Here is a 23,438-nt window from a genome sequence, read left to right as displayed (position 1 = left end):
ATCCTATCTAATAATAGACAAACAAGGTAATTGACCGAACCTTCGCTATGGCTCCCATTGGCTAATCAGCATGATATGCAAATTAACCGCCAACAAAGAGGGTGGCTAATTTGCATACTGCAGGCAGGGCGGGGCAATGCGAGCCGCCAGTGCGAGCTGCCATTCAGGCCCCCGTGTGCGACCCCAGAAACTGCCTGCCTGCCACCTGTGATGGATCCGATCCCGGGCCGCAGGCTGGCCCCAGAAGCCCCAGAAGCCGCCTGATGTGGCAGTAACTCTATCAGTAAGCACTCTGAAAGTCAGTGGCATACATGCACCAATTAAAAGACAGATTATGAGGGTGAATCAAAATCAAAACCCACTTTAAATATAGACAGATATAGATTAAAAGTAAATGAATTAAGCTGCAGCCTGTTTTGCTCAGTGGATAGAGCATTAGCCCATGGATGGAAGGGTCCCAGGTGCGATTCCAGTCAAGGGCATGTACCTCAGTTGCTGGCTGGATCCCCAGTCCCTATCAGAGCAAGTGCAGGAGGCAACCAATCACTGTGTCTCTCCCTTTCCCTTCACTCTCTCTAAAATTCAATGGAAAAATATCCTTGGGTGAAGATTAACAAAAACAAAGTAAATGGATTAAGTAACATTAAAGAGATTATAAGAAAAATATATTCCAAATTTTGTTAGGTGTATAATGGTTATGTTTAAATTATTAGCACCTAAGAAATTGGGTGAAGGGTACATATAATATGCTGTAGCATTTTATAGTTTTTTTACATGTATGAGATTATTTCAAATTAAAATATTAAAAAATTAAAAATTAATAAAATATTAATTGAAATGTATCTGCATTACATGAAAAAATCTCCTAATTGCTTCTAGCATAATTTATTAAATTGTGCTAAAATTTATAAGGGTTCAATTAAAAATATCTTAATTCTAAATGATATAATAGAAAATATATAATAGTGCAGTTATAAGCACTTATCTGAAAATAAAAATGTAAAGAAGGGAATAGCCAAAGAAAATATATGCACAACCCATGGACACAGACAACAGTATGGTGATGGCCAGAGAGAAGTGGGGGGCAAGAGCTGGGTAGAGGGGGCAAAAGGGGGAAAATAGGGACATCCTATATCTAATCTAATAATAGACAAAAAGGGTAATTGACCGTACCTTCGCTACACCTCCCATTTGCTAATCAGCACGATATGCAAATTAACGGCCAACAAAGATGGCAGTTAATTTGCATACGTAGGCTCCCAGTGGCTGAGCAAAGCCTAATGGCTCCCAGGCTCCCGGCGGAGCAGCGGAGCCTGATGGAAGCCCTGTGTGTTTATGCACCCTGGGGGTGCAGAGGTCCCGTCCTAGGCAGAGGCCAATGGCGCAACTTCCGACTCTGAGAAGCGTCCTGGGGGCTGGAAGGCTGCTCCTCTGACCACAGCGCTGGAGTCTCACTGCTCCATCAGGAGAGGAGCAGAGAAAGGGCGGAGCTTCCCTCAAAGTGACCGGAAACCCCCACCCACACCAGGCAGGCCGCTGGGCCTGTGTGCGGAGGACTCACCTCCAAGCCCAGCCAGGGGCCCTGCTGCAGCCATGGCACTCCTGGGTGCAGGCCCCAGCGGGACACGGGGTGGCGGCGGGAGCGCCTTGAGTCCTGGGCTCCTCGCCTGCCTTCTGTGGCTTCCTCCTGCTTCAGAGCCTCTCCCTCCACTGCCTCCTCCACCCCAGCGCCCAGAGCAGGGGACACACAGAGGGTGCTCCCTGCTGGCCAAGGGGGTGAATGGAGCGGTGGGGACTCCCGGGTGAAGGGTCGCCCTGGGGAGGAGTCCCGACACCACCATGCCTGCTCCTGGAGCGCTGCCCAGGCCCTGAGCACAGTGTGGAGCCACACAGGCCTGGAGGGCGTGGTAGGGGGTGGGCGCACGTGCGTCTGGTGCAGCAGGACATGCTGGGGAGCCACCCACCTTCCAGGGCCTCCTCCTGCTTCAGGGCCTTGCCCTCTGAGGCCTCCTATTTAGGGGCCTCCTCCTTAGGGGCCTCCTCCTCCCTGGCGCCCAGAGCAGCGGAACCACTGAGGGCGCTCCCCGCTGGCCAGGGGGTGAATGGAGAGGTGAAGGGTCACCCTGGGGAGGAGTCCCGACACCTGGACGCCCTGCTCCTGTTCAGCAACATCCCTGAGATCCCCTCTGCACCGCAGGCTGTGGGGCAGAGTGATGGCGCTGATGGTGGAGAAGGCGCTGTGCATGTGGGTGCTGCTGCAGCCCGGGACCTCCTCAAAGGCTTTGAGATGTTCGGCTCCCTCTTCAAGCCCTACATCCGGTCCTGCATGGAGGAGGAGGGCTGCATGGAGTACATGCGCAGCCTGCTGCCCGACAACGCCCTCTTCCGAGTCTACGTGACGTGGGCCGAGAAGCACCAGCAGTGCCAGCGGCTGAAGCTGAGCGACATGCTCGCCAAGCCCCACCAGCGGCTCACCCAGTACCCGCTGCTGCTCAAGTCGGTGCTGAGGAAGACATACCAGCCGTGTGCCAAGGAGGCCGTCATCACCATGATCAGCTCCGTGGAGCCCTCCATCCACCACCTGAACACATGCATGTGGCAGCGACAGGAGCGGCAGCAGCTGGCGGCCGTGGTGAGCCGCATGGACGCCTACGAGGTGGTGGAGGGTAGCAACGACGAGGTGGACAAGCTCCTGAAGGAATTTCTGCACCTGGACCTGACCGCGCCCATCCCTGTGCCTCCCCAGAGGAGACGCGCCAGCTGCTGTTGGAGGGCAGCCTGAGGATGAAGGAGGGAAAGGACAGCAAGATGGATGTGTACTGCTTTCTCTTCACGGACCTGCTCTCAGTGACCAAGGCAGTGAAGAAGGCTGAGGGGACCAGGGTCATCAGGCCACCGCTGCTGGTGGACAAGATCGTGTGCCGGGGCTGGGTGGACTCCATTTACAATGCCCAGAACCAGTTGCAGCAGCTGCGTGTGCAGCAGCACACGGGCAGCCAGTAGCACCTGCAGAGCCTGGAGGAGGAAGATGAGGAAGAGGAGGGTGGGGAGAGTAGCACTTCTGTCGCCAGCTCCTCCACCATCCTGCGCAAAAGCAGGAACAGCCTGGACTCCCAGCACTGCTCCTCAGAAGGCTCCACAGGACCCTGGCCATGGTGGTGCTGGAGCCCGGGGAGATGCTCTCCTCTCCCGAGTTCGAGGGCGGCCCCTTCAGCTCCCAGTCGGTCGAGATGTCCCTCAGTACCACCGCCTCATCTGTCACACCGACCAGCAAACTGCTGGCCCTGGGCCCCGGGGTTGGCAGCTCCTGCTCCACGGACTCCGCCTACAGCACCCTCTCCCTCACCTCTTTGCAAGACTTTGCGACCCCAGCCCCTGTGGTGGAGCCAGCGCCCCGGCTCCTAGATTTACCACAGGCCCCTTCACCCCCGCCCTTCCCCTGCCTCCCCTGCTGCACCCCTGTCCAGCTGCTGTCCCGCCTGCCCCACCTGCTCAAGTCCAAATCTGAGGCCAGCCTCCTGCAGCTGCTGTCAGGGGCCGCCACCCAGGGGGGACCCCAGCCCCCAGCTCCCAGCCCCCAGCCACAGCCTGTTGGAACTCTGCTTGGCTGCCACAGCCACCGGCACTAGGACTCGGGGCTCCCCTCACGAAGCTGGGCCCCGCTGGAATTGCGGGGATCACCAAGCCCTGGCAGTGGCTCCCAGCTATCAGAGATGGAGGGCAGGACCACCTGCCTGGCGGGGGAGCCCGAAGGGCCCGCCAGGAGGAGCAGAGAGCTGCCCACAGGGACCTCCCCCAGAGTCCAGCCTGAGCTGCCCCCCGGGATCTCTGCCCAGCACAGGAAGCTGACGCTGGCCCAGCTCTACCAGCTCTACTGCATCAGGACCACCCTGCTGCTTAACCCCCAGGCCCTGAGCACAGCGTGGAGCTGCCATGCCTGGAGGGCGTGGTGGGGGGTGAGCACACGTGCACCTAGTGCAGTGGGGCTTGCTGGGGAGCTGCCCACCTTCCCGGACAGGCCTCAGGCCCGGCACCCAACACGGGAGGGCCACAGTGCAGCCACCAGACCCTGTAGGCTGCCCTGAAAACCACACAAAGACAACCTGCTGCTGGAGGGCAGGCATGCGGTGCTCCGGGAAGATGCCAGAGTTAGGGAAGGAAGGTCATGGAAGGGAACAATTGCAAGCGGAGATCCCAAAGGCTCTGAAAGCAGAGGACCAGCTCCTTGCAGACCTGAACTCCTTGTGGGCCTCTTTCTCGGCCCTGTGGAAGCGGTGCAGACACAGGAGGAGGTGATGGACCGGGGCTGCGCTCAAGGAAGACTCGGAGGAAGCAATGTGTGGACAGGGCCAGGCGGAGCAGGCAGGCCTGTGCAGAGCCCGCTGGAGCGCAGCCAGACCCCAAGGCGGCCACCAAGCCAGGCCCCAGGGCGAAGCGAGCAGATGCCACTCCACTCGCTGGAGAAGACCATTGAGCAGAAAACTAAAGAAACCGATTTTACATCATTTCCCAGGTGGAGAACAGTTGGCATGTAAGCCCCTGACCAGTGCCCAGCCTCTCCTCTGTCTGTCTCTCTCACTCTTAGGTACCATGTTCTTTGTTCTCTCTTAACTGCAACTCATTTTTAAACTAGATTGCTTTTAAAAGAAGACTAAATAAAGTTTTCCTTAAGTTATTTAGGCGGTGATGGGGCTGCTGGGGCTGCTGGGGATCCTGGGGGCTGGATTAGAGACACAAACACGCAGGGGAGCCTGGCACCCAGCAGCCCCAAGCCCCGCTGAGGCAGTGCTGGGGCTCCTGGGGGCTTGATCGGAGACACAAACCAGCAGGCCCGGCACCCAGCAGCCCCAAGGCCCACTACCTTGGTGCTGGGGCTGCTGGGGGCTGGATCAGAGACACAAACATGCAGGCCCAGCACCCAGCAGCCCCAAGGCCCACCACCTCGGTGCTGAGGATGCTGGGGCCCTGATCGAAGACACAGATCCACAGCCCCAGCACCCAGCAGCCTCAAGCCCCGCCATCAAGGTGCTGGGGCTGCTGGGGGTATCAGAGACACAAACCTGCAGGCCCGGCAACCACAGACTGAAGGCCTTCATGGCAGCACTAAGGAGCAGCAAGCCGAGCGGTAGGAAGCAGCAAGCAGGTGGGCGGTAAGGAGGGAAGAGTCCCGGACTGAGAGAGGGCACAGGCTGGGCTAAGGGACCCCCAACCCATCCCCAGTGCACAGATTTTGTGCACCGGGCCTCTAGTAGTAGTAATAATAATAATAATAATAATAATAATAATAATAATAAAAGGCTAATATGCAAATTGACTGAATGGCAAAATGACCAGTTGCTATGATGTGCACTGGCCACCAGGGGGCGATGCTCAATGCAGGAGCTGCCCCCTGGTGGTCAGTGCACTTCCATATAGGGAGTGCCACTCAGTCAGAACCTGGCTCATGGCTGGCCAGTGCACAGGTGGTGGCAGGAGCCTCTCCCACCTCTGTGGCAGCACTAAGAATGTCCAACTAACGGTTTAGACCCGATCCCTTGGGGGCCTAAGCCTTTAGTTGGACATCTCCTGAGGGCTCCCTGGCTGCCAGAAGGATGTCTGACTGCAAGCTTAGGCCTGATCTCCCATGGAGTGGACCTAAGTCAACAGGTGGACATCCTCCAAGGGGTCCTGGACTGCAAATGGGCACAGGCAGGGCTGAGGGGACCCCTCCCCCCGAGTGCACAAATTTTTGTGCACCAGGCCTCTAGTTAAAATATAACCTTAGCATGTAGTAAATACTGATGCTTCAGCAAATCTAGTATGAATTGTTTCAAGGTGAAGATAGTTAAAACTTCAGTTATCTTAAGTCAGCAATGAAAGAGAAGTGACGAAATTGTATCATGACTGACTACAAGTGAATAAGCAGGATGTCTAGTGAACTCATTGCTGTTTTAGTTATCATCAGAAAATCTGCTTAATACAGAGTAAGAACAAGAAATGGATCTGTGAGTTCTCCAGATTCATTACTTTTATTTTTTATTTCTTTATTGGTTAAGGTATTATAAATGTGTCCTCATTTCCCATTAACCCCCAGCCTCCCCACCCACCCCAACTCATGCTCTCATCCCCCTGTTGTCCATGTCCATTGGTTTGGCTTATATGCATGGTTGATCTCTCCCCCTTACCCCCTCCCTCCCCTACTTTCCCTCTGGGAATTGATAGTCTGATCGCTGTTTCTCTGTCTTTGGATCTGTCCCTGTTCATCAGTCTATGTTGTTCTCTATATTCCACAAATGAGTGAGATCATGTGATATTTATCTTTCTCTGACTGGCTTATTTCACTTAGCATAATGCTCTCCAGTTCCATCCATGCTGTTGCAAATGGCAATAATACCACAGTTATTACTTTTTTTAAAATATATTTTTATTAATTTCAGAGAGGAAGGGAGAGGGAGAGAGAGATAGAAACATCAATGATGAGAGAGTATCATTGACTGGCTGCCTCTTGCACGCTCCACACTGGGGATTGAGCCCACAACCTGGGCATGTGCCCTTGATTGGAATCAAACTCAGGACCCCTCAATCCGCAGGCTATGCTCAAACCACTGAGCCAAACCACCTAGGGCCAGATTCATTACTTTTAATATTGAGCAGGTTTTCTGTCTTCTTTTATGACCAGTGTTTGTATATCTAAATGACTTATTAATAATTATCTGTTTAAAAGTGACCAAGTGCTCTAATCAACACAATTTAATTATCTGATGTCATGAGAATGTGTCTAGCCTTGTCTGAAAAAAAGGTCAAAAATGACACAGAATTTCATCAGTTATTCAACTAAGTGGCCAATGTACTTGCAACAGCCTCCAAATTGTTCTCTGTACAAATTGTTCTCTGGTTTCTACTATATGTTATACATAGTTCTTTGAAAACTCTTCCAGAAAACACTTATATCCCTACTGTAATCCCCAAATATTAGTGATGCTGCACTCTCTGGAATCATGCCTATGTATATAAGTTGAGTCTGTTTTTTAAAAATATTGATTTTTAGAGAGAGAGGTAGGGAAAAGGAGAGAGAAAAACATCGATGTGAGAGCAAAACATCAATTGGTTACGTCCTGTATGCCCCCTACTGGAGATTGAACCCAAAACCCAGGCATGTGCCCTGACCAGGAATCTAACTGGCAACTTTTTGGTGCTTGGGACTATTCCTAACCACTGAGCCACACCACCCAGGGTATAAGCTGTGTGTTTCATGCTTTGGTGACTTTGGGAAAATTTCTCAACTCTCTTTGCCTCGGTTTTGTCATCTGTAAAATGAGGATAATAATAGTACCTACTTCATAGAGACATGGTGAGCTTTAAATCACACAATACATGTAAAATGCTTAGAACATGTGAGTGCTCAGGAAATTCTAACTTTCTTACTAAATTTATCTTCTGCAAGAATGCATACCCAATGGAATTTAGTTATTTAACCCTTAATTTCTTTCAAGTCTTATTTAATTGGGCTACATTACATTTCTCTGTGTTTTTAAAATAAATATAACAAAGCCACATTGGTCATTTATTATCTGTACACAAACACCTAAGTAGTTTTCTAAGTAGTTTTGCTTAATTTCCTAGGGAAGGGACTGAAATATTTTCTTCTCTCTAGCCCTCCATCCTTCCATAGAGTAATGTGATGCACAAGAACATCCTTAGTATTAATAAACTAACTTCTTGAACTAATGAACTTCTGACTTCCTGAGAGTAGGACTGTTTTACTTACTGCTAAAATAAAAACCATTTTTAGCCTCTAATTATATCCTATTTTATTTAACAATTGTCCCCTAATTATGCCAAATGTACTGGTGCATAACTTACATGCAGCAAATCATATTAGTTTACTAAATTTTCAGTATTTAAAGAATTAGTGTTTTAGCAACCAACTTCTTAAAAGGAGCACCTTTACTAACTTATGCAGAGTCCTCAGAAGAAAAAATCTGGAATCTAATGAAGATTCATATTTTTTTTCTTAACTTTTTATTGATTTTTCACAGAGAGGAAGGAAGAGGGATAGAGAGTTAGAAACATCGATGAGAGAGAAACATTAATCAGCTGCCTCCTGCACACCGCCTACTGGGGATGGGCCTGCAACCAAAGTATATGCCCTTGACTGGAATCGAACCTGGGACCCTTCAGTCCGCAGGCCGATGCTCTATCCACTGAGCCAAACCGGTTAGGGCTGAAGATCCATATTTAACATGAAATTATCTGTTTACTTAACTCTTCTCTTTCACTAATGCAGTCAGGCCTCCATATCTGTGCATTCTGCATCTACAGATTCAACTAACCATGGATCAAAAATACTTGGGGGAAAAAATCCCAGAAAATTACAAACAGCAAACTTGAATTTGTCACAAGCTGAGCACTATGCTGAATCCATGAATGAAGTGACATGTAGGCATATCCTACTTATAGCCAATATGCAGATGTAGGCTATGTGCAAATATGATGCCATTTTATTAAGGGACTTGAGCATCTGGATTTGGGTATGCTCAGGGGGAAAAGGGGATGGAACTAATCTCCTATAGATACCAAGGAACAGCTCTATTTTCTTTCATAAGACAAGATTTCTAGAAAATACATACCTGAAACTTGTTTTAAAAATAAAAGCTTTTAAAGGAAAATATATATCAAAATATCAGGGCATCTCCATTCAATAAATTATACTCTAATATCATAAAAATGGATACTCAGAAACTTTCAGCTAAGTAACATGACTAAGCACTAGAGATCTATTGTAAAACCTTGTACTTTTACTCAGCAATAATGTATTGTGCACTTAAAATTTAAGAGGGAAGGTCTAGACTCAGAGAAGGTGCGGAAGTAAAGTGCAGAGGTACGGAGGCACAGCGGAAAGGGCTGGCAACTGAGGACATGGTTGTCGTTTTCAATCAGGAGGGAGTCTCAAGCTCCCGACTGCTCTGAAGTCTAGGTCTGGGCAAGTCTCTAGGAACCCAGACTCATACGGGGAGAAATGGCATCGGGCAGAACTTGAGGGTGGCTTTCTCTCAGAGGTGCTTAAGGTGATTACCACGGGACACTGAGACCCGGGGCCTCTTATGGCAGGGCTGAGGATCAGCCATAGCTGTTTGCTCCACCTTTGATTCCCTGAGACTCCACCCCACCCAAGCTATGAGCAAAGGCTTTTGCATATGAATGGCCTGGCCCTTGGCAATCTCAGAGAGATCCAGAACATCCAAAAGAAGGCCCAAGGCCCCACAGCAGTTTGCATTGCTTCACAACTGGGCTTCATCTGGGCACCTCCAAACCCCAAACAAGGAAGAGGAATCTGCAGATCTTTCCGTAGCTCCTGCTGGGTAGCCTCAGGGAGAGGCTAAATTAGCACCTCCTTAGAGATCCAAGAGACAGTGTACCCAGTGGTCAGAGTGGGACCATCCAGATTACAACTCCTCAGATACATAAGGGACACACTCAGGGGGCAGACTCAGTGAGCACCAAAGCTCCACTGAAGCAAGTCTTGCCCCATAAGGGTGTCTCCAACACGGAAGTTCTCCCACCGTAGACACAGCTGATTCTTATAGCCAATTGGCCTGGAGGTCAAATCCTCCCAGTGATACCTACAACAATCAAGGCTTAACTACAACAAGACTGTGCACCAAGCCCACAAAGGGCTGCACCAAGAGTATACACCTCAGGTAATTGGGGAGGCTGAGCCACTGGGCCCTGTAGTACACTTAGCACACAAAGCCACTCTATAAACACAGGGAAGCAGTCAAAATGCAGAGACAAAGAAACAGGTCACAAATGACAGAAATGGAAGAAAGCAAACTACTGGATATAGAGTTCAAAACCACAGTTATAAGGTTTTTCAAGAATTTTCGCCGAAACCAGTTTGGCTCAGTGGATAGAGCGTCGGCCTGCGGACTGAAGGGTCCCGGGTTCGATTCCGGTCAAGGGCATGTACCTGGGTTGCGGGCACATCCCCAGTAGGAGATGTGCAAGAGGCAGCTGATCGATGTTTCTCTCTCATAGATGTTTCTAACTCTCTATCTCTCTCCCTTCTTCTCTGTAAAAAATCAATAAAATATATATTAAAAAAAAAGAATTTTCTAGAAACTGCCGATAAATTTAGTGAGACCCTTGATAAATCTAGTGAGACCCTTGAGGATATGAAAAAGGACCAACTAGAAATTAAGCATACACTGACTGAAATAAAGAATATTATACAGAGATCCAACAGCAGACTAGAGGATCCCAATAATCAAGTCAAAGATTTGAAATACAAAGGAGCAAAAAACACCCAACCAGAAAAAAAAAAGAAAAAAGAATCCAAAAATATGAAGATAGTGTAAGGAGCTTCTGGTACAACTTCAAGTGTACCAACATCCAAATTATGGAGGTGCCAGAAGAAGAGAGAGAGCAAGATATTGAAAACCTATTTGAAGAAATAATGACAGAAAACTTCCCCTACCTGGTGAAAGAAATAGACTTACAAGTCCAGGAAGCCCAGAGAACCCCAAACAAAAGGAATCCAAAGAGGATCACACCAAGACACATCATAATTAAAATGCCAAGAGCCAAAGACAAAGAGAGAATCTTAAAAGCAGCAAGAGAAAAACAGTTAGTTACCTGCAAGGGAGTTCCCATAAGATTGTCAGCTGATTTCTCAATAGAAACTATGCAGGCCAGAAGGGAGTGGCAAGAAATATTCAAAGTGATGAATACCAAGAACCTACAACCAAGATTACTTTCCCCAGCAAAGCTTTCATTCAGAATTGAAGGTCAGATACAGAGCTTCACAGATAAGAAAAAGCTAAAGGAGTTCATCACCACCAAACCAGTATTATATGAAATGCTGATAGGTATCCTTTAAGAAGAGGAAGAAGAAGAGAAAGGTAAAGATAAAAATTATGAACAACAAATACATATCTATCAATAAGTGAATCTAAAAATCAAGTGAATAAATAATCTGATGAACAGAATAAACTGGTGAATATAATAGAATCAGGAGCATAGAAAGGGAGTGGACTGACAATTCTCAGGGGGAAAGGGGTGTGGGGGTGCTGGAAGAGACTGGAAATAAATGGTACACCTATGGATAAGGACAGTGGGGGGGGGTAAGGGCAGAGGGTGGAGTGGGAACCCGGTGGAGGGGAGCTATGGGGGGAAAAAGAGGAACAACTGTAATAATATGAACAATAAAGATTTAATTTTAAAAAAGAGGGAAAGTCTGATATTAAGAGTTAATATGGAGTTAATTAAACGTTAATACCTCAAACAGCCAGTGTGGCTCAATGGTTGAGCATCAGCCCATGAACTAAGCAGTCACTGATTTGATTCTCGGTCAGGGCACATGCCCAGGATAAAGGCTTGATCCTCAGTAGGGGGTGCATAGGAGGCAGCCGATAGATGTTTCTCTCCATCTCCCTCTCCCTTCCTTTCTCTCTAAAGCCAATATAATTTTTCAAAAGGCTACTGAGAGTGCTTAATTTTTTGGTTATCAGAACCTTGTAGAACCTTGTTGTTTGAATTAAGCATCATTTACATGTCACATTGCATTTTCTTTTAGGGTATTAAAAAACAAATTCCCTTATTTATTATTTGAAAGATTTATTTTTTTCTCTCAGAAAGCCAAGATGTTGTGTGTGTACCCCCCCCCCCAAAAAAAAACAACCCAACATTTATTGAATCATTTAAGTATTTGGAAAATGCCATAAATCAGAGCTTGAGAACACATCTGCCTCAGTAACTGAAAACAAAAGAGTGGTTCTCACTATTTAAAAAGGCTCTCTACAGTAGAGTGTCAAATGGAAAAGGTAAGTTGTGCACTTCTGGTTAAGATACTGCTAAACTATAGAACAACCATCATTCATAACCACCTGAAATCATGCTGAATTGAGGTCCTACAACAATGGATTTAAAGAAGCCACATTGAGACTGGTAGGAGTGGCAGAGACAGAGACAAGGAATGGCTGGTCCCATGCATACATGTGGCAGATAAAAATCAGGAGGTATATCTTGGGTTTGGAGGCCTTCCCTGAGGAGCAAGTGGTTCCAGCACTCCAGCCCAGGGTTCCAGTGCCAGGAAGAAAGTAGCCATAGCTTCTAGCTGTAAAAAGTAGCAGGGATTGAGGCTGAGGAAGATGGAGGCTGCTGGAGTGCCAGGCAGTTCCTCTTAAAGGGTCTGCTCACGGACTTACTTGGGCTCACTCCATCTGAGCTCCAGCATGAGAGCAGAGGCTTAAAATGCAATAGAGACATATAGGGAGGAACTGAATTGTTTGGCATCAGGGCAAGAACTGGAGGAGCAGCTCTCTCACAGACAGAAGTGCTGGCAGAGGCATTAGTCCTTTGATGAAGGAACAATGATGGGTGCCATATCTGAGACTCCACCAAACCTGGCTCACACTGTTTGCCCCACCTTGGTAATTCTCTGAGGTCCAGCCCCACCCAACTTTTGAGCACACTCAAGCCCTTTCCAGTGGCTTTTCCATATGAGTGACCTGCCTTTGCTCCTGCTTCAGATTTTCCAAAAATATCTCAAACAAGCAGCATCTGGCCTCAGAAAGCCCCATACCTGTTACTGAATGGCTCCAGGCCTTGGCTCACAGCTTCACCTGTTCTGGCACCTCCAAGCCCAATACAATTAGCGGCTATCTGCAGATTGTTTTATAATTTATGCTGGATGATCCTGGGCAGAACACAGATGGCTGCTGACCTTGTCTTGCACCTTCTGGGAGGCCCCAGAGCCAGTGCACCCAGTGGACAGCTTCAGACCAAATCAAAACACCATGACCCAACCACCTCCACAAGCAAAACACTCAAAGGGTGGACTCAGCAGGCAATGGAGCCTTGCTGACATAAATCCTGCTTTGGGGATGGGGCCCTCACAGCTGACCCTCCACAGTGGTTGGAGGTTGTGGATAGTGGTCACAGCCAGTCCTTGCATCTGATAAGCCTGTGTAACTCATTCCCATTGACATGCCAACAACAGTAAAAACTCAACTACAACAGGAAGGTGTATAGCCCACACAGTTGGCACATCTCACATACCCAGCTTGGGTGATTGGGGAGGCTGTGCCACTGGACCCTACAGAACAGCTATTCCATTAGGCCATTCTACTTAACCTGGGAGAGTCAGCAGCTCTATCTAATTCATAGAAACAAACACAGGAAGGCTGCCAAAATGAGGAGACAAATAAACATGGCACAAATGAAAGAACAGAAAGGGAAAAAAAATGCCAGAAAAAGAACTAAAAAAAAAAAATGGAGACAAGCAATCTACTAGATGCAGAGTTAAAAACATTGGTTATAAGGATGCTCAAAGAACTTAGTGAGAACTTCAACAGCAGAAAAAACAAACAAACAAAAACAGAAATGAAGAGTACACTAATTGAAATGATGACTAATTTACAGGGAATCAACAGTAGAGTAGATGAAGGTGATAATCAAATCAGCAATTTGGAATATAAGGAAGCAAAAAACACCCAATCAAAAGAGCAGCAAAAAAAAAAAATAATCAAAAAGAAAATGAGGAAAGTGTAAGTAGCCTCTGGGACAACTTCAAGTGTACCATTATTCACATTATAGGGGTGCCAGAAGGAGAAGAAAAAGAGCAAGAAATTGAAAATCTACTCGAAAAAAGAATGACAGAAAACTTTCCTAACTTGGAGAAGGAAATAGACATACAAGCCCAGGAAGCACAGAGATTCTAAAACAAGATGAACCCAAAGAGGCCCATACCAAGACACATCAGAATTAAAATGCAAAATATTAAAGAATCTTAAAAGCAGCAAGAGACAAGCAGTACCTACAAGGGAGCTCCCAGAGACTGTCAGCTGATTTATCAAAAGAAACTTTGCAGGCCAGAAGGGATTGGCAAGAAATATTAAAAGTGATGAAAATGAAGGATATACAACCAAGATTACTCTACACAACAAAGCTATCATTTAGAACTGAAGGACAAATAATGAGCTTTCCAGACAAGAAAAACTAAAGGAGTTCATTACCACCAAACCAGTATTATATGAAATGTTGAAGGCTATTCTTTAAGAAGAGGAAGAAGAAAAAGGAGGAGGAGGAGGAGGAGGAGGAGGAGGAGGAGGAGGAGGAGGAGGAGGAGGAGGAGGAGGACGGGGAGGAGGAGGAGGAGAAAAATATGAACAATAAAACGGCAACAAATACATACCTATCAACAATTGAATCTAAAAATCAAAATAAATGAATAAGCAGAACAGAAACAGAAACATAGACAGTTGCCAGATGAGAGAAGGGTTAGGAGGATGGGGAAAAAAAGTGAAGGAATTAAGAAGTACAAATTGGTTGTTACAGAATAGTCATGAGTATATAAAGTACAGCATAGGGGATATAGTCAATAATTATTGACTATGGTGTCAATTGGGTGCGAGATTTATCAGGATGATCACTTAGTGAGGTATGTAATGTCTAATCACTGGGGTGTACAACTAAAACTAATATAATAATGTATGTCAACTATAATTGAAAATAAATAATGATAAAAATAATTTATTAAGTTAAACTGGAATTAATATGTTATGTAAGGTAAATTTTTTCTTTTATTTTTCAATAAAAGGTTTTTATCTCAAAAAAGGGCAAGTTGTGAACAGTATCTTCAGTATAATCTCATCTATATAAAAAGTATGGTTGCAGCCCTAGCCAGATTTGCTCAGTGAATAGAGCGACAGCCTGCGGATTGAAGGGTCCCAGGTTTGATTCCAATCAAGGGCACATGATCGGGTTGCAGGCGTGATCCCCAGTAGGGAATGTGTGGGAGGCAGCCAATCAATGATTCTCTTTCATCATTGATGCTTTTATCTCTGTCTCCTTCTCCCTTCCTCTCTGAAATCAATATATATATATATATATATATATATATATATATATATATATATATATATATATATATAGAGAGAGAGAGAGAGAGAGAGAGAGAGAGAGAGAGAATGATTGCATACAGGGGATGTGCATGGGTATGTGTATTCACATTCATAGAAAAATGTCTGAAAATATACATACCAAACTAATGGAATTAGATTGAAGGAAATGCTTTAACTTTTTATTTTCTGTTCTGAAGCATTTCTTGAATTTTTAAACCATAGATAGGCATGTATTATGTTTAGAACTAAAAAAGGGGGAAAAATAAGGCAACAATGAATAACATTGTTTGTCCAAAATTTGGGTTCTTATTTAGTCCAGCAAAGTTTAACAGAGAGCTTGAGTACTGTCTCAATTACCCCTTCTGCAAAGTAGGAACTATCTTTTGCTTCAGCAGCACTCACAAAGCCTGGTCAAAGGTATCAGCATACACTGCTACCTTACAAAATGTACCATTTGCCAGCCAAATAGCTTTCTTCTGGTTGCTATTTGAAGACTTTATACAAAGTTGTTATTTTCCAAACATAGTATTTTGTTGGTACATTAAAACATTATCAGAGACAACACTGATAATAATTGCAATCTAATTATTTTAATTTTTTTCGTTCAAATTGTTTCCCTTCCTCTTATTTTGAAACTCATATTATTTTTGCTATTAACTTGTGCAGCTGTTTTTACCTTTTCTTGTTTTGCTTTTTAAATTTCTTTTTAAAATTTTCAACTTCAGTTGACATACAATGTTATGTTAGTTCCAAGTGCACAGCATAGTGCTTATTTTTATAACTTATGAAATTATCACCCCAGTAAGTCTGTGACCTGAAACTGTACATAGTTATTACAATGTTATTTATGATATTATACAGCAAGCATGTCAAACTCAAAGGCTAACACGGGCCAAATAAACAAGGTTTAAGTTTATGTGGGCTGCAAAAAAACAAAAGCTTTGATTTTCATAGAAATGTAAGTTTATTTTGATAGAGACATGCTGAATACAAAGGGCTGAAATAAATGAGTCATCATTAACATAAAATAACAGAACATTTTCATAAAAATTAATATTTTTTCTTGAACATTAACTTACCAGACACTGAATAACTGCACAAATTAATAAGCATAACGCAAATAAACCCATTTTTCTTGTTCTCCGAAAGTGAAATATTTCCTGTTTTGCACACCAAACAAGTCAGTACAAGACTAATAACGTGGCAATCAGCTGCTAAAATGTTCGCTGCTAGTATTAGTGGAGAGAAATGGTGCGCCTGCACATAAGGTGTGTAAGGGAAATGAATGAAACACGATTATAGTAATTAGTCATTAACGAACGTTGTAGTTCATTATTAATAATCTTGTATAACAGGATATTGTAAAAATTAAGTCACAAAATTTTTATTAAAATGTTCCTTACATACCGTTATAGTGGCTCGGCCGCAAAAATATTAGTTGTGGGCCGCATGCGGCCTGTGGGCCAGGAGTTTGACATACTTGCTGTACAGCTATTGTTAATAGAGAAAATGGCTTGCTTCTAGAAGCTTATGTTGCCTGGAAAATGAAGATAGTGAGTGGACCAACCATTCTTCTGTAAAGTTTATTTTTATCTTTGTTGGAAAACCTTAGACCAATCCTAGAAATATGTACTTAGATTTTCTGATATTGCTTTTTTTCATGCTTTTATAATAATTTGAAGAAATGTTAAGCCATAATATGTTGCTTGATTAGAAAAACTCTAGGCAAATTCATTTTTCTGCAAATTATGTGTACATAATTTAGTTGCAAATGATGTACATTTGCTTATAAGCTTACTATATGCTTACTAAGAGATTCTATTTAATCCAGTAAAAGTCATATGCTTACTGAAGTGTAATTTGAAATCAATGGACTGAAGTTATTATAAAAATAGTAAAAAAAATGGAGTGCACATTTCAGACAGATGGCTATCACAACTGATAAAGTATTGTAATAAATGTTCCCTTCTTGCATCTGTCCTATCATTTCACTATTTCAGGTCACAGTCATTTCCCATTTGAATTATATACCTCTTCCTCTTCAGATATCTCTTACCTTAAGCTCTCTTGCTCCCCTTCCAACCTAGCATTTTGCTTTGAAATCAACCTTTCTAACATGCTAGTATTTTGATCATGTCATACACTTCGAAAAAACCTGCAGTGAGCCCTAGCCGGCTTGGCTAAGTGGATAGGGCGTCAGCCTGCAGACTGAAGGGTCTTGGGTTTGATTCCGGTCAAGGGCATATGCCTGGGTTGCAGGCTCGATCCCCAGTAGGGGACGTGCAGGAGGCAGCCAATCAATGATTCTCTCTCATCATTGATGTTTCTATCTCTCCCTTTCCCTTCCTCTCTGAAATCAGTAAAAATATATTTTAAAAAAATCTGCAGTGAATCCTTGTTAAAAGGCAGAATGGTTTAGGGACCAAAAGACCAGCTTTTAAGTGAATCTTGGTCATGCCATGCAGTCTTTGGTAAGTAATTTTATAGCACTTAGATTTTAGAGTCAAACATACCTACATTTGCCACTTGCTGGTTGTATGTACTTGGAAATTTGCTTAATATCACTTATCCACAGCTTCCTCATTGATAACATGTGGAAAATAAAATATATCAATTAAGACTCTTTAGTTGTAAGCAATATAAATCAACTCTGGCTATCTTACTCAAAATTTAATTTATTGGAAAAATAAGAGTCTCACAGAATCTGAGGGACACTAGTGAGTCAGGTCTGGAAACAGGCAAGATCTGAAGTGTCTCTGAATACCTAGGAAGCAGTAAGTACAGCAAGGGCTTCATGGCCAGAATAGTCTAATAATGATGTTAAGGATGAGATAAACGGGAACTGAAATTAACCATTTTCAGTTAGATTGCTTGCCCCTCACTATAGAAGGTAAGGCCTCTAGTTACAGTCCCATTGGTCTCATCTCAAGAGAAAAGCAGAGTGCCATGAGAATGAGGAAATGGATGCATAATATCCAGAAAATGCCCCATATGTATGTAAGCCACCGGTCACGTAGTAGATACTCAGTAAATGGCTATTTTAGCAGGATGAAATCTGGGCAATTTAATCAGGCATTCATCACCATCCACTTGGTGGTCTCAACCTATCTTTTTAAATTTAACACATTCTCTATATAAACCCTGAATTCTCATATCTGCCCTTCTCACTCCGCACACTTTCCCTGCCTTAGATGCTCTTAGCCTCTCTCACTTTTTAATATTTTACTTATCTCTTCTAAGGCTCAGTTTAGCTCTTTTTTTTCTTTTTTGATCCCTGAATCACTAATTTCCTGATTTCTCATTTTCTCTTAATTATAGATTGCTTTTGGAAATGGTAGTCTTATATCTCTTAACCCTTCATTGGCCTTACTTATTTATCCCAGCTAGATTATAAACTCCTTAAGAAGGTAGATCATGTATCATATATTTCTGTTTCCTTGATGGCATGTCCAGTGTTATGCACATATTAGGTGCTCATAAATTTATAACAAATGAATTCAAGAAATGTTATTAATCTAAATAAACATTCATTTAATGCTTACCTACTGTATAATCTGCATTGTGATAATTATTTTAAAAGTACAGAAAAAACCTTGAAAGTTACCTTTGATGTAGGTCAGTCTATTTTTTTTTAACTTTTACTTCCTTTTAATGAATACAGAATACACAAACACATTAAAAACCCCAACGTGACATAAGAGAACACACACAGGTTTATAGATAGGTATTTACAGGCCCTTGCAGATCAAGAGGAGAGGGCACCTCTGGCTAAGGGAAGCTTCTCTTTCCACCCCACCCTGTCCCAACCCAGTGCTAAGGGAGCAGCAGGAGCCTCCGACTGCTTCTGGAGGAAACTCAGTGGGAGGCTGGAATGACATCAGAAACTCCCAAAGCAAAACCAGGACTCTGACTTTTTGGCCCTGGCCCCAATGCTAAGCGTCCTCCTTGGCAAGCTGGCCTGCCAAGGATCTGCATGTCTCAAGAAGAGTCAGCGTGAGCCCCGAAATTCAGATGTGATGGGTTCCCAGCCTATCCCAGATTTTCCCAGCCTTGGGCTGAATGAGAAATGAGCCGCACCCAACCATGTCCCAGAGAGGAGGGCGGGAGGAATGGAGAGAGGGTGGCAAGCAGAGATGACGCTCCCAGTCAGGATGCTGGGTGCAAAGGAGGCCAAGCCCTGAGCGGCACATCATCTTTCCTCTTGGGTCCCCTCCAGGAGCAGCAGCTCTTCCCAGGAAATGGGCTTGGAGAAAGCCTCCCTTTCTAACCAGAGGTCGTAGTTCATCTGGAAGTCCTCAGGGAGGTCCACCCACTGGCCCAGGACGCTCTGCAGGCAGTTGTCCACAGACAGGAAGTCAGGGTTGCTGTGGGCTGGGTCATAGCGCCGGGCGTTGAAGCGTTTAATGTTGGCATGGAGGGCACACTCCTCTGCTTGGAAGTCCCAAGGTGGGGCATCCAGATCGTTGCCCTAGGCAGTGATGGAGAACCTTTGGAGCTCAGCATGTCAGCATTTTGAAAAACCCTAACTTAACTCTGGTGCTGTGTCACATATAGAAATTTTTTGATATTTGCAACCATAGTAAAACAAAGATTTCTTTTTCTGATATTTATTTTATACTAGGGGCCAGGTGCACGAAATTCGTGCACTGGGTGTGTGTGTGTGGGGGGCGGGGGGGAGTGTCCCTCAGCCCAGCCTGCCCCCTCTCTCATACTGGGAAGCCCTCAGGCGTTGACCCCCATCACCCTCCAATTGCAGGATTGGCCCCTTGCCCAGGCCTGATGCCTCTGGCCTAGGCGTCCGGCCCGGGCAGCGGGGACCTGCAGTGGCAGCGGGGGGCACCGCAATCGCGCGGGCTCCGCCCCTGCCCCTGCAGGAAGCCTCTGGCTGAGGCATCCGGCCCGGGCAGCGGGGACCCACAGCTGCAGCGGCCCCGCAATCGTGGGCTTCGCTTTAGGCCCAGGCAAGGGACCCCTAGCTCCCGGGACTGCCAGCTTCGACCGTGCCCAGCTCCCATCGCTGGCTCCACCCCTACTTCCTGCTATCACTGGCCAGGGTAGGAAAGGCACCTGATTCTCCGATCATGGCTGGGGGGCAGGGCAAAGGCAGCCCCAGGGCCGCCTTTGCCCTGCCCCCCAGCTCTTAGCTCCCCCCTGGGTTTCCAATCACTGTCAGTGGCAGGGGGCTTCTTCCTGCTTTCCCTTTCGCCTCCCTGCACTGTGCCTACATATGCAAATTAACCGCCATCTTGTTGGCAGTTAACTGCCAATCTTAGTTGGCAGTTAATTTGCATATAGCCCTGATTAGCCAATGAAAACAGTAGCGCCGTACACCAATTACCATTTTTCTCTTTTATTAGTATAGATATTTAAATGCCATTTAACAAAGAAAAATCAACCAAAAAAATGAGTTCGCGTGTCACCTCTGACACGCGTGTCATAGGTTCGCCACCACTGCTCTACAGCAACAGCTTCACTTAACTTACATATTCATCAAAACAATGGTAGGGAGAGGGAGAGAGAGAGAGAGAGAGAGAGAGAGAGAGAGAGAGAGAGAGAGAGAGAAAGAAGAGAAGAGAAGAGAAGAGAAGAGAAGAGAAGAGAAGAGAAGAGAAGAGAAGAGAAGAGAAGAGAAGAGAAGAGAAGAGAAGACAAAGAGAGAGAGAGAGAGAGAGAGAGATGCTTTCGTGGATTGACCTGGGCAGCCCCACCACTGTGTTCGTGTTGCTGCCCAGAGTGTAACCTCTGAATTTGTTGCGGCTGGACTCGAGGAACATCTCAATGTCCTTCTCTCTGACCTCTCTGACCTTGGGCGCCCATGAGAGCCCCTTTGGGCAGGTAAGCCTGTCAGTCTGGGGGTGCTGTAGTGGGGGAGGCATCACCTCGTTCCGCTCAAAGGGGAACGTCTCCCCCTCGAGGCTGTTGTCATCATCGTGCTCTTCTTCCTCTTCTCAAGAGTCATTGGCTTTGTAGGGGTCCTGCTAGCTTGTTGGAGGCGTCCAGGTTGTCCTGCTTCATCAGCGCCCTGTGCTCCCACCGCCCCGTTTCTGCTGCTGCTCAATCAGGGCGGAGGCAGACGCGGGCAGCGAGGAGGCCCTCGTGTTGCGGATCCCTTGGATGCTGCCCCCAGCAGTGGGGCAGGCCAGCATGGTGCGCCTCTCAGCCTTCACGCTCTGCAGCTCCTCAAAGCCGCCCAGCGTGCACAGTACTGTCTTCCAAAGCGGCAAGAGAGCCTTCTCCACGGGGAAGTGGGCGCGTGGCCACTGCAAAATTTGGTCACCAACCCAAACAGCACGATGGCGAATGGCTCCTTGTTGTACAGCGGGGAACCCAGCTCGGCCCTGAAAGTCTGGCACATGGTCCTCCACTGGGCCTTATCGCCCTCACGCCTGGTGAACAGTCTCCACAATCAGGTGCATGATGTTGAACAGGACCCTGAGGTCCGTGCTGTCAGCCGGGGAGATGGCCCGCTTCCTCACCACCCGCCGCAGGCGGCGCTGTTGTCTATTTCCATGATAAGCAGCTGCACCAGCGCATGGAACGTGCCCACCTCCAGGAGCAGGAAGACATCCTGGCGCATCCAGGAGGGCACCTCCGCCTCCGCCCTCCCGGAAGGTGCCCTGGGCCACGTAGAGAATGGCCCGGGTCACCTTGAGTCTCTTCTCCCGGGCAGTGACTTCCAGGCCGTCCAGGAGCCTCATGGCGTGGGTCCGGGGCTGGTTGGTGCCCAGCTCGGTCCACTTCTTGTTGGGGTCACATGGAGGCAGAAGTCCTCCTCGAAGCACTTTCGGTTCATCAGTAATTCTGGCCCCTCCGAGAGCTCGGCCTCCCACTTGTGCATGACAGCACTCAAACCCCAGGTCCGGAGGCTCGGAATAGCCCTCCGAGTGTTTGTGCTGGTTGCGGTTGAACTCTCTGGCTTTGCCCCCCTTTCCTCCCCCCGAACCCCCCCCCAGACCCGTGCTGGCCCACAGGGCCCCGGGTGGTGGCTGCGCCATAGCGGGCTGCTGAAGTGGCAGCGGCTGAGGCTGCTTGTTGTTGATGATCAGCGGGCCAGGGCTGCCAGCTTCAGCCTCCATCTTGGCTGTTCCACCAGGTCAGTGTAATTTAGGAAAGAAAAATAAAAGCAAGAAGCACCAAAAAAGTAAGCATATTAATACATAAAAATATCATGTGAAAATGATATATATGGGTTCTAGGGGTATACAAAAACATAAAAAGCAGGAGATAACTACATATATATGAGGTACAAACCAATTGCCTTGCTGGGATAAAGGGTTCACTTGAGGAAAGAATAACAGATGGTATTGGAGAATATGGGTTGGGGAAGACTTTGAAAGATAACTCTTTTTTAAATTGAATCTATTGGTGTGATATATATATATATATATATATATATATATATATATATATATGCCTAAGCAACCGTTTTGACCAGTCGACTGGATGAATGGCCAGTAGCTATGACCCACACTGACCACCAGAGGACAGACACATAATGCAGGAGCTGCCCTCTGGTGGTCAGTGCGCTTTCACAGCCAACCTCCCCCTACTGGCCAACCTTCCACAGTCCCTTCCCCCGCCACCCCAAAAGCCTGCTGGTCCCTCCTCCCCAACCCCTCCAGCGGGCTGGCCCCAATCCCTGACTGGGACTGGGCGAGGCGGCCCCAGTTGGCTCTGTTAGCTGGCCAGCCAAGGGACCCCACCCATGCATGAATTCGTGCACCAGGCCTCTAGTTGATTAATAAAATTATATAGGTTTCAGGTATACAATTCTACAGTACATAATCTGTATATTTTATTGTGTGTTCACCACCCCCAAGTCAAGTCTTCTTCCATCACCGTTTATCCCCTGCTTTACCTTCTTTTACCTCTGGCCAATCAGCATACTGTTGTCTCTGTCCACCAGTTTTGTTTTTTTTTTTCTTTGCTTAATCCCTTCACCCTTCTCACCCAGCCCCCAACCCTCTCCCTTCTGACAATTGTTAGTCTGTTCTCTGTATCCATGAGTCTGTTTCCACTTTGTCAGTTTATTTTGTTTATTACATTCCATTTACAAATTAGGATTAAATATAACAGAGAACAGAAATAGTTTAATAAAATAAAATAAAGTCAGTCTACGTAAAGGAACACTTATTTGCTAATCACAGTAATGAATATTTTTTGACTTAGAAGATTAAAATATAGTTTTTAGTCATGAAAGCAGGTTACAAAATAGTATGTATATGAATTTAGTTGGGTTTTTTTTAGTAAAGGGGATAAATACACATTAAAATATCAGGAGTTATAATCAACAATGTATTAACTATGCTTACATGTACATGATATATTCCATGGTTGCTTTTTGTTTAAATATTTTTATCAGGTGATTTTGCTTGAAAGAAAAAATGCAAATGCATATGTATACTTAAGAGTGCTACAGGTTTTCAAGGACAGTAGTGATGTGAAAAAATAGTACTTGAGGAAGATTGCTTTAGTATCTGTATGTAAGGATCTAAAATCAGCAATACATGCTAAGATGCTTGAGTAGAGATTTTGGAGAAAAATTGGTTTGATTAG

General features: G+C 45.8%; 2 pseudogenes; one reads left to right on the top strand and one right to left on the bottom strand.

The window, feature by feature from the left end:
- Positions 1–1,945: 1,945 nt before the first annotated feature.
- LOC132224590 (pleckstrin homology domain-containing family G member 5-like) lies at positions 1,946–4,085 on the top strand (annotated as a pseudogene).
- Positions 4,086–19,071: 14,986 nt separating this feature from the next.
- On the bottom strand, positions 19,072–21,958 carry LOC132224588 (striatin-interacting protein 1-like; annotated as a pseudogene).
- Positions 21,959–23,438: the final 1,480 nt, after the last annotated feature.

The sequence above is a fragment of the Myotis daubentonii genome, chromosome X (assembly GCF_963259705.1).
Source record: "Myotis daubentonii chromosome X, mMyoDau2.1, whole genome shotgun sequence".
NCBI classification, from domain to species: Eukaryota; Metazoa; Chordata; class Mammalia; order Chiroptera; family Vespertilionidae; genus Myotis; species Myotis daubentonii.
The sequence above is the reverse complement of the archived record's forward strand: the minus strand, read 5'-3'. Positions and strand labels throughout refer to the sequence as shown.